General features: G+C 45.1%; 1 protein-coding gene across 2 annotated transcripts in view; it reads right to left on the bottom strand.

The window, feature by feature from the left end:
* The window catches only part of IFT43 (intraflagellar transport 43), an 80,258-nt gene that overhangs the window by 34,978 nt on the left and 30,842 nt on the right, over positions 1-14,438 (bottom strand). The gene's annotated exons all lie outside the window — the stretch shown is intronic.

Raw genomic sequence — 14,438 nt, 5'->3', positions numbered from 1 at the left:
AATGAGTCTTCTAACTCCTACAAATACTCCAAACTATGTCACGTCAAAAAGGCACTCAGAGGCGCCTGGGTGGCTCAGTAGGTTAAGCATCTGCTTTTGGCTCAGGTCATGATCTCAGGATCCTGGGATCGAGTCCTGCATCAGACTCCCTGCTTGGCCAGGAGTCTGGTCTCCCTCTCTCTCCCTTTGTGCTCTCTCTCTCAAATAAATAAATAAAATCTTAAAAAAAAAAGGCATTCAGAAGAGGTGTGATAGATAATGTGTCCCTCACACCACTGGTCACATACCTGTCAACACTTCAGTGGCTCCCTGTTCTCTAAATAATAAACCATGTGCCTGGAGTTCAAGGGCCTGCACTCAAGCCCATTTCTACCTTACCTATTTCCATCCCCTTCTCTAGGCAAACCCTGGGCTTTAGTCACCCAGCCCTGTTCATTCCAAACCCACTGTGGCACATTCAGGCCACTGTGCCTGGAAGGCCTGTCCCGCCTCAGTGTCTGTCAGCTGTTTCATATCAAGGCAGTGATTTCTAAACTAACGTATTTCAAGGAACCATCTAGAAAGCATTATTTCAGAAGTTCAAACGTCCCTTCTGAGTTCTCGAGGGCCTGTGAGACCACTTTGTTCTAACGCTGAAGAGACTGAGCGCGAGGGTGCTGAGCTATCGGCGCAGGCTCACACTGGACCTCTCCTCCTCTCTCTCCCCACTCAGTGCCCACTGAGAAGAAATCCGGGTTACCCCAAGGCTTATGTATTGGGATTTCCCAGGATCAAATTCCAGTGCTGAAAAGGGAACTCGGAGATCATCCAGTTTGGACCCCTCAGGGAGCCTCCGCCCCGAGAGCCCACACGCCTTGCCCTGAGGTGACATGGTGTGTGAGTGGCAGAAGGGGACTAGAACACAGGCAGATGTCCCAACTCCTACTAGGTGCCTGGGGAAAGGGTTAGTGGCCCTAAGAAAGGAAGGTGACCAGAAATGAGCTCAGGAAATGGTCTCCAAGGCAGACACCTGACTGTATTTCACATGTACTCGGAGCACCCCACTCTGGGCTGATCCTGAATTACTCTGCCCTCAGCCTTGAAAAGGAGTCAGAGGCCCGAAACCAGAGGCGGGGCTGCCGAGGGACCAGCAACTAGAACCGGCTCTCAAGCTGGCTGCCTGGGAATGGATCCAGTTCTGGGAGGGCACAGCAGGGTTAGAAGGAATGATCATTTCCAATGCCTAATTGAACTTAATGACTAGCCTAATTAGGCCTTTTAATGGCAGGACTGGCCTGGCCTTGGCTCAGGCCCCTAAGCGCAGGCTGCATCCTTGGCACTCACCTTCCCGGGGCCCGGCGGCTGGCTGGAGCACAGCTCTGCAGACAGGCAGGCCAGAAGGGGTGAAGGTCAAGCACTCGCTCCCTGTTATCCCTCCCACAGGCTGAACACGCTGCAGCCCTGTCCAAACAGCCCTCGGGGAACGTCTGCTGAGGGCCTACTGAGTGCAAAGGTACTAAGTCAGGAGCCAAGGGCACAAAAACGGAAGGCAGCAAGACACAGACAAGAACATGACCCTGAGGCCCAGTGCACCCGGGGTTCAAATCCTGACTGGCTCCTTCCTAGCTATGGGACTTTGAGCAAGTTACTTAACCTTCTGGAACTTCTACTTCCTCATCTGTAAGCTAGGACAATAACAGTACCTATCTCACGAGGGTTGTTTGAAGGATAAAGTAAGACAACTGTGCTTAGCTGTGCCCAGCATAAAAGCCCCAATAAATGACGTGTGTGTGTGTGTATTTTCTCATCCATTCAACAGGAGAGTGGGCAAGACATGTGGGCTGTCCACACACAGGTTCTACAGTGGGGCTCCAGAAGGTTGGAATCCTGATCAGAGGGTGAAATTGTAAATTTCCTAAATCAGGGGGTTGACAATGGCATAAAAGCTAGAAATAACTGGGGCGCCTGGGTGGCTCAGTCGGTTAAGTGTCTGCCTTCGGCTCAGGTCATGATCTCGGGGTCCTGGGATTGAGCCCTGTATCGGGCTCCCTGTTCAGTGAGGAGTCTGCTTCTCCCTCTCCCCTTCTGCTCGTGCTCACTCTCTCTCTCTCTCTAATAAATAAATAAAATCTTAAAAAAATTAGAAGTAACCTCAATGCCCACCAACAGAGTGAACGGTGCATCTATACCACAGCACTGTAATGTAGCAGTTAGAAACATGAAGTAAATCTGCCTGTACTAAAAGATCTCTAGGTGTACTGCTAAATGAAAAATGAAAAAAATTAAGAACACCCTTAATATGAACCTATGTATGTAAACAAAATAGAGATTTCAGTAAGTATACCTATTGTGTAAAATTGTGTATTGAATTATACTGAATATCTATTGTTGGTAAAAGATAACCAACAAACTGTTACCAGTAGTTACTTCTAGAGAGATGACTAGGCTTGGACAAGGGGGTGGTTTCAGGCAAACCACCTGTCTTGGTTTGAGTTTTAGCATTACCTGTCTTGTTTGAGTTTTTACATCATTAAAGTGCTCTTGGCTTCCTTGCACAACTAAAAAAGTCTTTATAAAAAAAGTACACTCCCACTGAGTTCCCCAGCAATGGAGGGATTCAAGCAGACCCCGGACCAGCACTGCTAGAGACACTAGAATTTGACAGGAGATTGGACAAAACTGGCTCTAACCTTCTAGTTTCAAAACCCCCACACTGTGTGATAATCAAGAGAGATAAAGAAATAACTCCACAGGACGCTGTGCTTTTTGGCTGTTATTTAAGGGATACTTCTGCGGGCTTATCATTTCTTCCCTGACCCTCAGAGACCCTCCTACTTTACACTCCTACTCCTGGCTCCACGGAATGAGCAGCTCTAGTCACAGGAGAATTTGCACTGCTGCAAAATGAGAAACTGCAAAGGGCCACAGTCAAAGCCTTCACAGCACACGCTGAGAACTCACTCTAGAACCACTCCTGGTCTTCAGTTACAAACATGAAATTCAAGGGACGCCTCAGTCGGTTGAGCATCTGACTCTTGACTTCGGCTCAGGTCATGCTCTCAGGGTGGTGGGACTGAGCTCTGCGCTCAGTGGGGAGTCTGCTTGAGATTCCTTCCCTCCCTCCCCCCTCTGCTCCTCCCCCTACTCTGTCTCTCAAATAAATCAATCTAGAAAAAAAAAAAATGAAATTCAAGAGTAGCTTAACTTGTTAAGAAAAGCTGAAGGCCTGAAAGGAAGTTGAGAGCAGGCTCAGGGGGAGGTGGGGATCAGGGCCTGGACCTCATAGTCTTTCAGCGGGCCTCCCCACAGGCTACCACACAGGCCTCCATACAAGTCTCCCCACGGGCAACTGGGAAGCAGTTCTGCTGACTTAGGCCCTTAGAAACACAGCCATTGGATGCCATGTGGTCTCGGGGCCTCAGCTGTCCCTTCCCTGGTACACAGGCATAAACAAGTTCACCTCAAGTCACCGCACTCACTCCTCCCCACCTCCTGGGGCATCAGGTACTCACCTCTGCTCTAGGGAGGGCACTGACTAGGGCCACTTGTCAGGGAGACTGCTCCACTTTTCAGAGTGGGAAGTGAAGTATCCAAATGCTACTCCACATGGGGCTTACAGGAACAGACTGCTATCACCTTCAACTGGGAGGCACTTGACAGAATTGCAAGATTCCAATTATTTCATATTTAGTCATTTGCATAAGTAAATTGGTTTTGTGACACTAGACAAGCCATCCAGGGCTCTAACCTGCAATGACTATAACATGGAACATCTCTGCTTGCTCTAAACTGAATACCACTGTATCAATCTAAAGTGGAAGTGTGTGAAAATGCCCTCCACTGGAACCTCAAAGAGAAAAACGGTGATGCATGCTTCATATCTTTTCCTTAGCCTGAGGAGTCTATATGTACCTTATCTGAAACTTTTATGATACTTTCCAAAGGATCATGTTATATTTAGTACGTGAATAAACAAGCGAAATCTGCTTTCTCAATCTGGGAAAATACCACATCTATTGTGGGCTTATGATTACTTTTACTGAGATAGGAAATTCTGGAGGATTGTGTAGCCCTTAAAAATGAGACAGTTCTACTCTGTATTGCGATTCAGAAAGACCACCAAGAAATCCTGTTGTATAGGGGCGCCTGGGTGGCTCAGTTGGTTAAGCGTCTGCCTTCGGCTCGGGTCATGGTCCCAGGGTCCCGGGATCGAGCCCCGCATCGGGCTCCCTGCTCAGCGGGGAGTCTGCTTCTCCCTCTGCCTGCTGCTCCCTCCCACTTGTGCTCGCTCTCAAATAAATAAATAAACTCTTTAAAAAAAAAAAAGAAAGAAATACTGTTGTATGATAAAAGAAAAATAGCGAATAGATACGTTACCATTTATGTGAGGGGATAAAAGAATACATTAACCTGTATTTCTTGTAAATGCATGGAGTCTCTTTGGAAGGGTACTGGTGAAGAGTGGTTGCCTCTGGGAAGGGAAACAGAGTGCCTGGGGGGAGCAGGGAAGGAGAGCTTTAGCTTCATATCATCCTTTCTTACCCTTTGAATCCTCTGCTATGGATATTCCTAATGTATATAAAAATAAATAAACAAAATTCGGATTCACTAAGAGTTCTAATGTCTCAAAAGACGACATGAAGTTATACAATGACTCAGACATAGGAGTTTGCTTGAAGGGTGACTTTTAGTAAGGGCCTCTTTGCTGTGCACTGCGGGGCCGAATGGGAAATGACAGTCCTGTTGTTATCTGTCCATTTTTCTCACTCCTTCCCATGAAGCAGTTACCAAAGCTGATGACATCTACCAGAATGGTACAAGTGTGTTGAGACGGGAAAGGCCTAAGGATAGAAGGAGCTGGGCACACTCCACACTTCCCACTACTTCAGTGAGGACACTTCTTTTTTCGTGAGTTATTGCAACGTAAATGGTCCAGGTGTTATTAATTTCATCTTCAGCTCCTACTGAACACACGTAATTTCCAGCAATAAACAATACAATTAAATTCTAATTTAAAAAAACTGTGAATTCTCCAAGTTCAATTAAAATAGAAACAGATCTAGACCTTCCTTTGCCAACTTTCTGTCCAGGCTCTGAACGTGGGTGGAGAGCAAAGCCAGAAATTACTCTTTGGGGAGCCTATGCAGAACAAACAAATGTAAGGTGCACATTTAAGAGATCTGTTGTTGCTGAGCCCCGAGGTTACCTTTTCTGAATCTGCCATGTCTTGGAGGCCACATAAAGGGAACGCATAAATGCCTGAGAAAGCACATGATAGAAAGTTGAGACAGAGGTCTACACTGGAGGCTCCTGTGGGCATCTCCAAAAGCCACAGAAACAGGGACATGGCGCCCAAGCCCTGGGCACAGCCACTGAAAATGGGTGCACAACTAGCTACCGAGGACTCTCCTTCTCACCAGCTCATATGCAACCGCTTCACTGATTTCACCTGATCTTGGACACTCATCTCTCATGGCCGACCTCACTGAGAACCAAGTTCACCCACGGTGCCCGGGACCCGCGGTCCCACCATGCCGATCCCAGGTTCCTTGTGACCGTGGGCAGCATGTGGAAAATAAATTCTCAGTTTTTCTAATTTGTTTTGGGTTTTTTTTTTTTTGAAAACTAAATAAACAAAATTATGTTTACTGATGAAAATCTGAAGGTCAAGGATTTTATACTTGGAAGTACAGACCTGGGGATCCTTGGTCCCTTTTTAATTACTAGAGCTCTGTAAGAAATGTCCCAAACTCACTCCCTGATCAAGTATGAATGGAGCACCTCAATGTGCCAGGCACTACAGACTCAGAAGCAAAAAATACAGACAAAAATCTCTTGTAAAGTAACTGCTGACTATTCTTAGGAATGCCAATGCCCAGGCAGCTGCAGCTCTCCAACAGTTCAGTAGAAAAGAGAAAACAAAAACAAAAAGAAAGAGCGAGAAAGAGCCACAGGTGGTCAAACATTACCCGGAAGGGTGGCTTGTTGTACCAGCCTTTCCACTTTCTTACAGGTTTGAAACTTTTTGAAATAAAGACTGGAGCGGGGAGCCAAGGGCAGGACTATAGATATGAGCCGTATTTCAGGCAACCAAAGAGTTGACAAAAGAAAGTCCTTTATACGAGAATTTTTGTTAACGGAAAATTGGAAAATCACCATTTGACATCCTTTAACTGAAGATCACTCTCTAGGCAACAATTCTCCATGGATGCTACGGCCTCTAGGTGGGAGTTTGGTGGGGAGCAGAAATGGGGGGCACATTCCTGGCCCCACTTCACGAAGCCTCGCTTCACATGGAACCCACGCACAGCTGCGCCTCTCACGCCTGCCTGTGCCTTCGGATGTGACACAGCAGGAGGGGCACAGGACCACCCTCAAAGTACTCCTGCCAAAACAGTGAGCCGGAATCTAACTTGCTAGATTAATCCAGATCTAACCACCAGCTTCACAAGGAACATGAAGGACAGAGGAACAAGCTAAACACCATGATCAGGAAGCGTAAGCCAAATCCAGAATGTGGGACACTCTGCCAGACTATTTCCCCCACCCCCACCCCCAAAAAAGAAAAGAAAACAAATCAAAGGCATGGAGAGAAAGGGCGGCAGGGGGTTTACAGAACAAATGGGAGACTAAAGACATCTAATAAATAAATATAAGGTGTAGACCTTGATTTACTGTAAAAAGACATCTTTGGAAGTATCTGAATATGGCTAGATATCAGATGACATTAAGGAAGCGTTTTTAATTTTGATAGACAGGATAATGGAATGATGGTTAATAAACAAAAATAGTCTTTTTTTTTTTTTATTTGCGAGAGAGAGAATGAGAGACAGAGAGCACAAGAGGGAAGAGGGTCAGAGGGAGAAGCAGACCCCCCGCGGAGCAGGGAGCCCGATGCGGGACTCGATCCCGGGACTCCAGGATCATGACCTGAGCCGAAGGCAGTCACTTAACCAACTGAGCCACCCAGGCGCCCAAACAAAAATAGTCCTTATCAGTTAATAAAAATTATCTTCAGCAGGAGAGGACGGAGGGAGGGGAACAATGACATTCTTCATATACTGCCAAGCTTCTCTATTTATCCTTGGACTCATGAAGGATAAAGGATTTCTCACAGCTATATGTATATACCTTCTTAAGACTAAGTAACTACACACATACATACCTTTACACACATAGATATAAAACCCAGTACTATATATATAACTCCAGTCCTTCCTTCATCTTTTCAACAGAAAACACTTAAAACTATCATTTTAATGGAAAACTAGCGTGACAGATAAGGCCGCGTGTGGTCACAGCCTAGGGGCCTTGGCAACTCTGGGCCCGGCCCCGCGGCTCAGCGGCCGAGCACACACATCTCGGCATACCCGTACCCACGGCGCAGCACGGGGCACACCACTGGTGAAACTCCAGCTAAGCTCCCCTCCATGCTAGGAAACTGACTTCCGTGGGGAGAGAAAGCCGGTCACCATGCGAGTGCCAGAAGACAAAACATGTGTTTGCAACGGTGCTTATAGATCCAGAAGCCCGGCAGCTCCGTGAGTTTTCGCCTTTCACACCTTTGTAGCCTAATAAGAATGAACTATTCACTGCTAACAAGAAGGCAGAGAGGCTCGGGGATGGCAGTGACACAGAGAGAGAGAGAGGACAGAGGCCCTTTAGTATTCTTGGAACATCTATGCCATTAAAAGACAGAGAGAGAGAGAGAGAGGAGGAGGGAAGGGGACAACCTCGGGCCTGGCGCTCGGCTGTTCTCCGCCATCTTGATGTCCTTGACGCGTGCAGGTGGCGTGGAAGTGCCAGCACCAGGACAGCCCAGGAGAAGGAATGAGCGGCCAGCGGAGATTTATGTGAGGGGAGTGAGACGGACAAGGCAAAACTGTCAGGAGGAGTTGTTAGAAAGTAAAATATATTGTGACAATTCCACTCCTGCCGTTCATCAATAAACTGACAGATCATTTAGTGTCAATTAGGGAGTGATAGATGGACAAGTCCCCATGATCCTGGGCCAAAATTAATGGCTGGGAGGGAGAGGGTGATTGAAAATGACGGCTGACATTGAGAGCAAAGTCCTGAAAGTCCCTGAGGGGCCATTACTTGCCTCATTCCCTTGTAGATCAATGCAGGGACAAACCCAAAACCAGACACTTTGAGACAAAACTTAATCAGACTACCTTTCCTTCCTCTCTTTACCAGGTCTGGTCGCCTCTTGTTCAGCTCTGTTCTCCAGGGCCAAGTCAGCGCCTCACAGGCTATGAGGGCCCCAGATGGAATCTTCGGCACAGCTATGACTTTGGTGTCTGCAGAAGGAAAGGTAGTGATCCCAGGTCCCAGAATATTCCTGAAAACGGCCCTTGCCTATGGCTCAGGGATGAGCATGTTGAGTCCTGGGACCCAGAATCTCTAGCCAGTGTGCTGGTTGACACACGCTCTGCTGTCTATCTTGGGCAGTGTCATGCAAATTAAAATAAATCCCAGAAATTCATATCCCTTGGCTATGAGCTCCTGGTTCATATCTGGAATTAGCCCTTCTACCTCCCACTGGCAACAACATAGCTGTAGACCTCTGTCTCTTACCTCCCTTATAGAGGGGAACCTACCTTATAGAATGGAACCTACCCAACAAGAGTTGGTGTCATGCACCTATAAGGTACAGCTGTGGACTGAATGTTTACGTGCCCCCCAAATTCATATGCTGAAACCCTAATCCCTAATGGGATAGCACTCGGAGGTGGGGCCTTTGGGAGCTAATCAGAGTTAGAGGAAGTCCTGAGGGTAGAGCCCCCACGATGGGATTGGTGCTTTCATAAAGCGAGGAAGAGATACAAGATCTCTCTCTCTGTATGCACACACCAAGGAAGGCTGTGTGAGGATATAACCAGGTAGAGGGCCCTCAACAAGAACCAGACCATGCTGGCACCTTGATCTCGGACTTCTGGCTTCCAGAACTAGCAATCAACGTGACAAATAAATGTTTATTGTCCCAGCCACCCAGTCGTTGGCATTCCGTTCTAGCGGCCGGAAATGAGTCAGTGCCATTATTATCATTTCAAAAGAATTCAAGCCGAGTGCATGATATTCCAGTGTGAATTCCCTGCTCTAAGCAGAGTGACAATAAGGTGGTAACCTTATCCCCTCAACACTTCTATGTACACCAATGCTCTCCTCACGATCCTCTGTGCATGCGAGTCCACCCAGCCTGACCCCTAAGTCCTCTGCAAGGGACTCCTGGTCACTGTGCTCCCTCTCTCCTCTGATGTCCTGTCACCAGTGTGAGCCAGTCCATTTGGTTCTCACTAGCAACGTGCTCCTTCCGCTGCTCCTGATTTTCGTGAACAAAAATGCCTGATCTTCCCAATTCGAATCCAAGCTCTTGCAGGGCAGGAGGCACAGCTACACTGTGTACCCCCTGGAGTTCCCTGCGAGGACTAGGAGCTCATACTTTCCAACCTGAGTGGGCGGGTCCTCAGTGTGGCCCAACAACGGCCTCTCCTGCCCCTAGCCAGCGGCTCCCTCCTCCTTCTGCCACACATCTGTTCTACTTTGCCTCCACAGGCCAGCTCTCCTTGGCTCCAACAAGCTCAACAGTTTGCCTTTCTACTTTGAAAAAAGAAGAAAACCAAGGGGCCAATCCAAAATGCAATTCCCCCAATTCCCTACTCCCTCAATTTTTCTTGATAGCTTACCCAGCCTTTCCAAGCTCCCTCTTATGTCGGAGGGAAAACATCCCTGCCTCCTTCTGTCCAAGGCTCATCAACCTCTTTTGGCAGGTTTTATCCTTCCAAGGATCCAGCTCCTTCCAACCCCTCCTATCTCACCTGCAATCACTCTTTCCCCACATATGACACCCATGGTTCTCGACACAAACCTCTCCTTCCAAACACTATCCCATTCTTTCCTTTCTTTCTCAGGGCAGGAGCCTAGATCATTATTTCCTCACCTCGGTTCCTCTTCAGCCCGTAATCTGGCTTCTGCCCCCCCCCCCCCCCCCCAGTGCAAATCACCATAACTTTCTCAAAGGCCCTTAGTAACCTCCAAACAGCCAAATCCAAGGCTCCGTCCTTGGCTTCTATTTGTGCAGATGTACCAAGCTGTACCTCCCTTTTGACCTCTCTTCCAGAATCCCAAACTGGAAAACTATCTATGCAGATGACCACCAGCCTACAAGCCAGGTCTCTCCTTCTGCGTTCCCTACCTGACAGCACTGCCCCCCAACCAAGTCATCGAAGCGAGGCACCCTGCAGGACCTTCCACTCTTCCCTCTTTTGCCCTGTATCTGACCAATGGCACTTCTGTGACCTCTAGCTCCAAAACATCCCCAGGGCTCCTCTCCGGTCCATGCTCACACCACTGCCCTCATCCGGCTCTTATCAACCTTCAAACAGAGTATTACCTTCCCAACAGCGCTTCCAACCTTCCAGATCTCCACTTCCCACTGATAGCAAAGTGACCTGATCTGATAGCAAAAACACCGATGAGATCATTCATTGGTTCAATCAACAATCCCTGAGCACTTGTTATGGACTGGCACTATTCGAGGTACTGGACATATGTAAATAAGAGTGTGTCTCCTGTCAAGAAGCTCACGTTAAGGGGGGGGTGGGAGGGACGGGGTGGCTGGGTGATGGACATTGGGGAGGGTATGTGCTCTGGTGAGCGCTGTGAATTGTGTAAGACTGGTGAACCACAGACTTGTACCCCTGAAATAAATAATACCTTATGTTAATAAAAAGAAAAAAAATAATATACGCCACCCTCACAAGGCCGCTGAATAGCACAAATTAATACACATGACATTTACAACTGTGACATGCACGTGGCTACTGAATGCTTGAAATGTGGTTAATGCAGTGGGAACACGGAACTTCTCATTTTTATTTAATTTATTGGTTTAAATTTTTAAACTACACTCAGTTGATTTACTGGAAAACTTTTAAATATGTTTGGAACGGAGTTAATATGAGAATCTACTTTTCAACTGTAAATTTTATAAAATCAAAACACCAATCAAGTGTTTCTTTGACAAATTTAGCATCTGAATTGAGATACACTGTAAATGTAAAATTCATGCGTGTCAAGGACTCGTTAAAAAAAAAAAGAGTACAAAATTTTTTAAAAAGCCGCTTACGTTACAGGAGAGAGAAAAAGACTCTATGTGCGTGCACACACACAGACACATGCATGTATGTATGCGTGTATGTCACGTGCTGATACATTAAGTAAGAGGTGGGGAACACAGAGTGATGAGGGGTGCTACTTTATATAAAGTGAGGTCAGAGACATTGCTCCATATATTCAAGATTTGTGTGGAGAGAAGCAAACCACAGGTGCATTACTCACTAAATATTCTCGCTCTTCAATACAAAATGGTGTTAAAGTTTACAATTCAAGAAGACCCATTTCTTCAAAGAGCAACAGTCTGTTCTTTGGGGCTAAAGTTGCTTCATAAAGTTGACGGTTACAAGAAAAAGATTATTGCATATATTTGTATTCCAGATTTTAAAAAACATACTTTGAAACATTTTTCTCCTAATTCTAAGCATTTTGAAACTACTGCTCTTTTTCCCTTAAATGTAATAGGATATTTCTATATCTTTCAAGTTATTTTTTCATTATGCATACAGTGTAAACAAGGACAAAATAAAGTTATTCCCTACATTTAGTAAAAAAAAAAAAAAAAACACACAAAAAACATTTTTTTTTTTTTTTTTTTACCATACCTTGTCAGCCATGGTAAGAACTTTGGGATTTACCTGGACTACAGGAAATGCCACTGGAGGGCTCTGAGGAGACAAGGGAAATGCTCTCGCTTATGGTGTAAAAAGGTCCCTCTGGCTCTGTGGAGATAAGGTGGAGGGAGAAAGGACGCAGGGGAGACCAGTCGGGATGTTCTCAGTCGAGTCAATGCTAGAACTGACAGCGGCCGCAGCCAAGCACTGGCAGCACAGACCACAGACGGATTTCATCTGTAGACTTCACCCGCTTGGCTGACAGACTAAATGTGGGCTGAGATAGGAGAGGGGTCCGGGAGGATTCCAAAGTTTATGGTCTGAAGTAACGGGGAAGATAAGAGTCGCCATTTACGGAGATCTGAGGGGGACTTTGGGAGGTGCGGGTTAGAGGATGAGACGGGGGGGGGACAAGGAAGGGAACTGATTCAGATACGCTATGACTGAGCTGTGTATCCAAGTGGAAACATCAGCTGGATGAGTGGATGTTCGCGGAAAGGACTGGATGGATATATATTTTGGAGTCGTCGCTGTGAACGTGATAGTCAAACTCCCGAGACGGGGTCAAGATCCCGCAAGCGTGTGTGTTGACGCTGAAGAGAGGAGGTTCGAGAATGGGCCCTGGGTCCCCCAACATTGAGAGCGGTCAGACTAGGCCACAGACTGAGGAGCCACACAAGACAATACTTTGAAAAGTAACATACGGAACGGAAAAGCATCTTTTTCCCGGAGCAAACTGATTTGATCTGGAAAAATCTTTAACATATTCATTGATATATTCATTTAATATGTTCATTTTTGAGATTTCCTTTTGTTCTCTAAGCAGCAGATACAGGGTTTGTCTCATCTCCATCTTTCAAAATAAATTCCAGATATTACAAGCACGAAAATCCCCTAATGCCTTAGAAACACGGGGCCACTCTAGAAGACTCTCATTGATATATGAGACCTATGTTTCCAAGTTACCTTCTTGTTCTTGGTTAGCACTAAAAAGTAGTACTATATTCTATATAGGAAAGAGTGTGGTATTTGTCGGCGTATGAACAGACAAAAAACCCACTAGAACAGAATAACAATTCTAAATGTAGACTCAGGTATGTACGAAGATATAGAATTATGATACAGGTGGTTTCTAAATTTACCAGAGAAAGGTGGATTTTTAAATAAATGGTGGTGGGACCATAGTTAGTCATTTGGAAACAAAACTGATCCATACCTTATATCATACAATAGAATTAATTCCGAACAGATCAGAGATCTAAATTTTTCAAATGAAACGGTGTGGTCCTGTTCTAATAAAACATGATCTATAAAAACTGGCAGCTAGCTTGTGGGTCAAAGTTTGCTGAATCCTAATATATAGAAACAAAGAAGAGTAAACTAAAATTGTATATGTTTATGTTGAATTCTGCAAAAAAAAAAAAAAAAAAGGTATAGGTAGGGTAGACCAGAGCTAATAAAGAGATGACCCGTAAGGGATGGACGGAAATGGGAGGAGGGAGTAAGGATGGGAGTGAGACATCTCTCAGGATGTGTTTCTATACCATTTTGATATGATAAGAAGTACACAGAATCACCTGTTCTTGCCCAAAACCTACAACTGGAACCTGATCATGAGAAATCAGTCAGAGAAAACCAGAATTTAAGACACTCTACAAGACGACTGGCCTGGACGCCTCAAAAAAAGACAACGTATGGGAGAACAGGGGAGGAATTGGAATTATTTTAGATCAAGAGAGATATTTTAGATAAGATAAGTTTATCATTATCTAAATAGATTTATCTAGATAAACTTAAATAAAAATTATTTTAGATAAAGAGGCAGAACTACCCGACACAATGCGTGAACTCTAACTGGATCCTGGGCTATAAAAGACATTTTGGGACAACTGGGTAAATTTAAATATAAACTATTATTAAATATTAAATCATTATGAAATTACTTGGATGTGATAATCATACTGTGATCATCCGGAGAATGTCCTTAATCTTGAGAAATGCATGCTGAAGTATTTAGAGGTGAAATATCATGACTTCTGCAACTTGTTTTCAAATGATTCAGGGGGAATAAAGTGTACGTGTGTGAGACAGAGGGGGAAAGGAAGGGAGGAAAGAATTAGAAAAAATATATGTTTTTAAGGCAACAAGTACTGAAGGAAATTCTAGACAAGAGCAATGTCTATGTTTCAAAGAAAAAGAAATTCCCTTCCCAAGTCTACCTTAAAGAGTTAAGCTTGATAGTCAGCCATCCTCTGCTGGTGTAGTACATATTTTTTTCTGGTTTACTATTCATCTAAGACTTCGTGCGAGGGATTAAAGACCAAAGTCGTTTGTAATCCTACAATGGCTAACAGGCAATTCCATTCTGTTCAGAAAGTTACTTTAAGAACACTGAATGAGGGTCAAAATGTACAAACTTCCAGTTATCAAATGAGTAAGTCATGGAGATGTTATGCATAGCATGGTGACTACAGTTAATAATATTGTACTGCATATTTGAAAGCTGCTAAGAGAGTAGATCTTAAAGGTTCTCAGCACAAGGAAAAATTTTTTTATAACTATGTATGGTGACAAATGTTAACTGTACATTGTGGTGGTCACTGGCAATATATACAAATACTGAGTCATTATGTTGTACACCTGAAACCAATATAATGTTATATGTCATTTGTGCCTCAATCTCTTAAAAAAAGAACACAGAAGGCTACAAGATGGATGAACTTTGAA

Source organism: Callorhinus ursinus, unplaced genomic scaffold (assembly GCF_003265705.2).
Source record: "Callorhinus ursinus isolate GAN/ISIS: 27379988/994484 unplaced genomic scaffold, GSC_fseal_2.0 scaffold8, whole genome shotgun sequence".
Taxonomy (NCBI): domain Eukaryota; kingdom Metazoa; phylum Chordata; class Mammalia; order Carnivora; family Otariidae; genus Callorhinus; species Callorhinus ursinus.
This window is presented reverse-complemented; position numbering and strand designations above follow the sequence as displayed.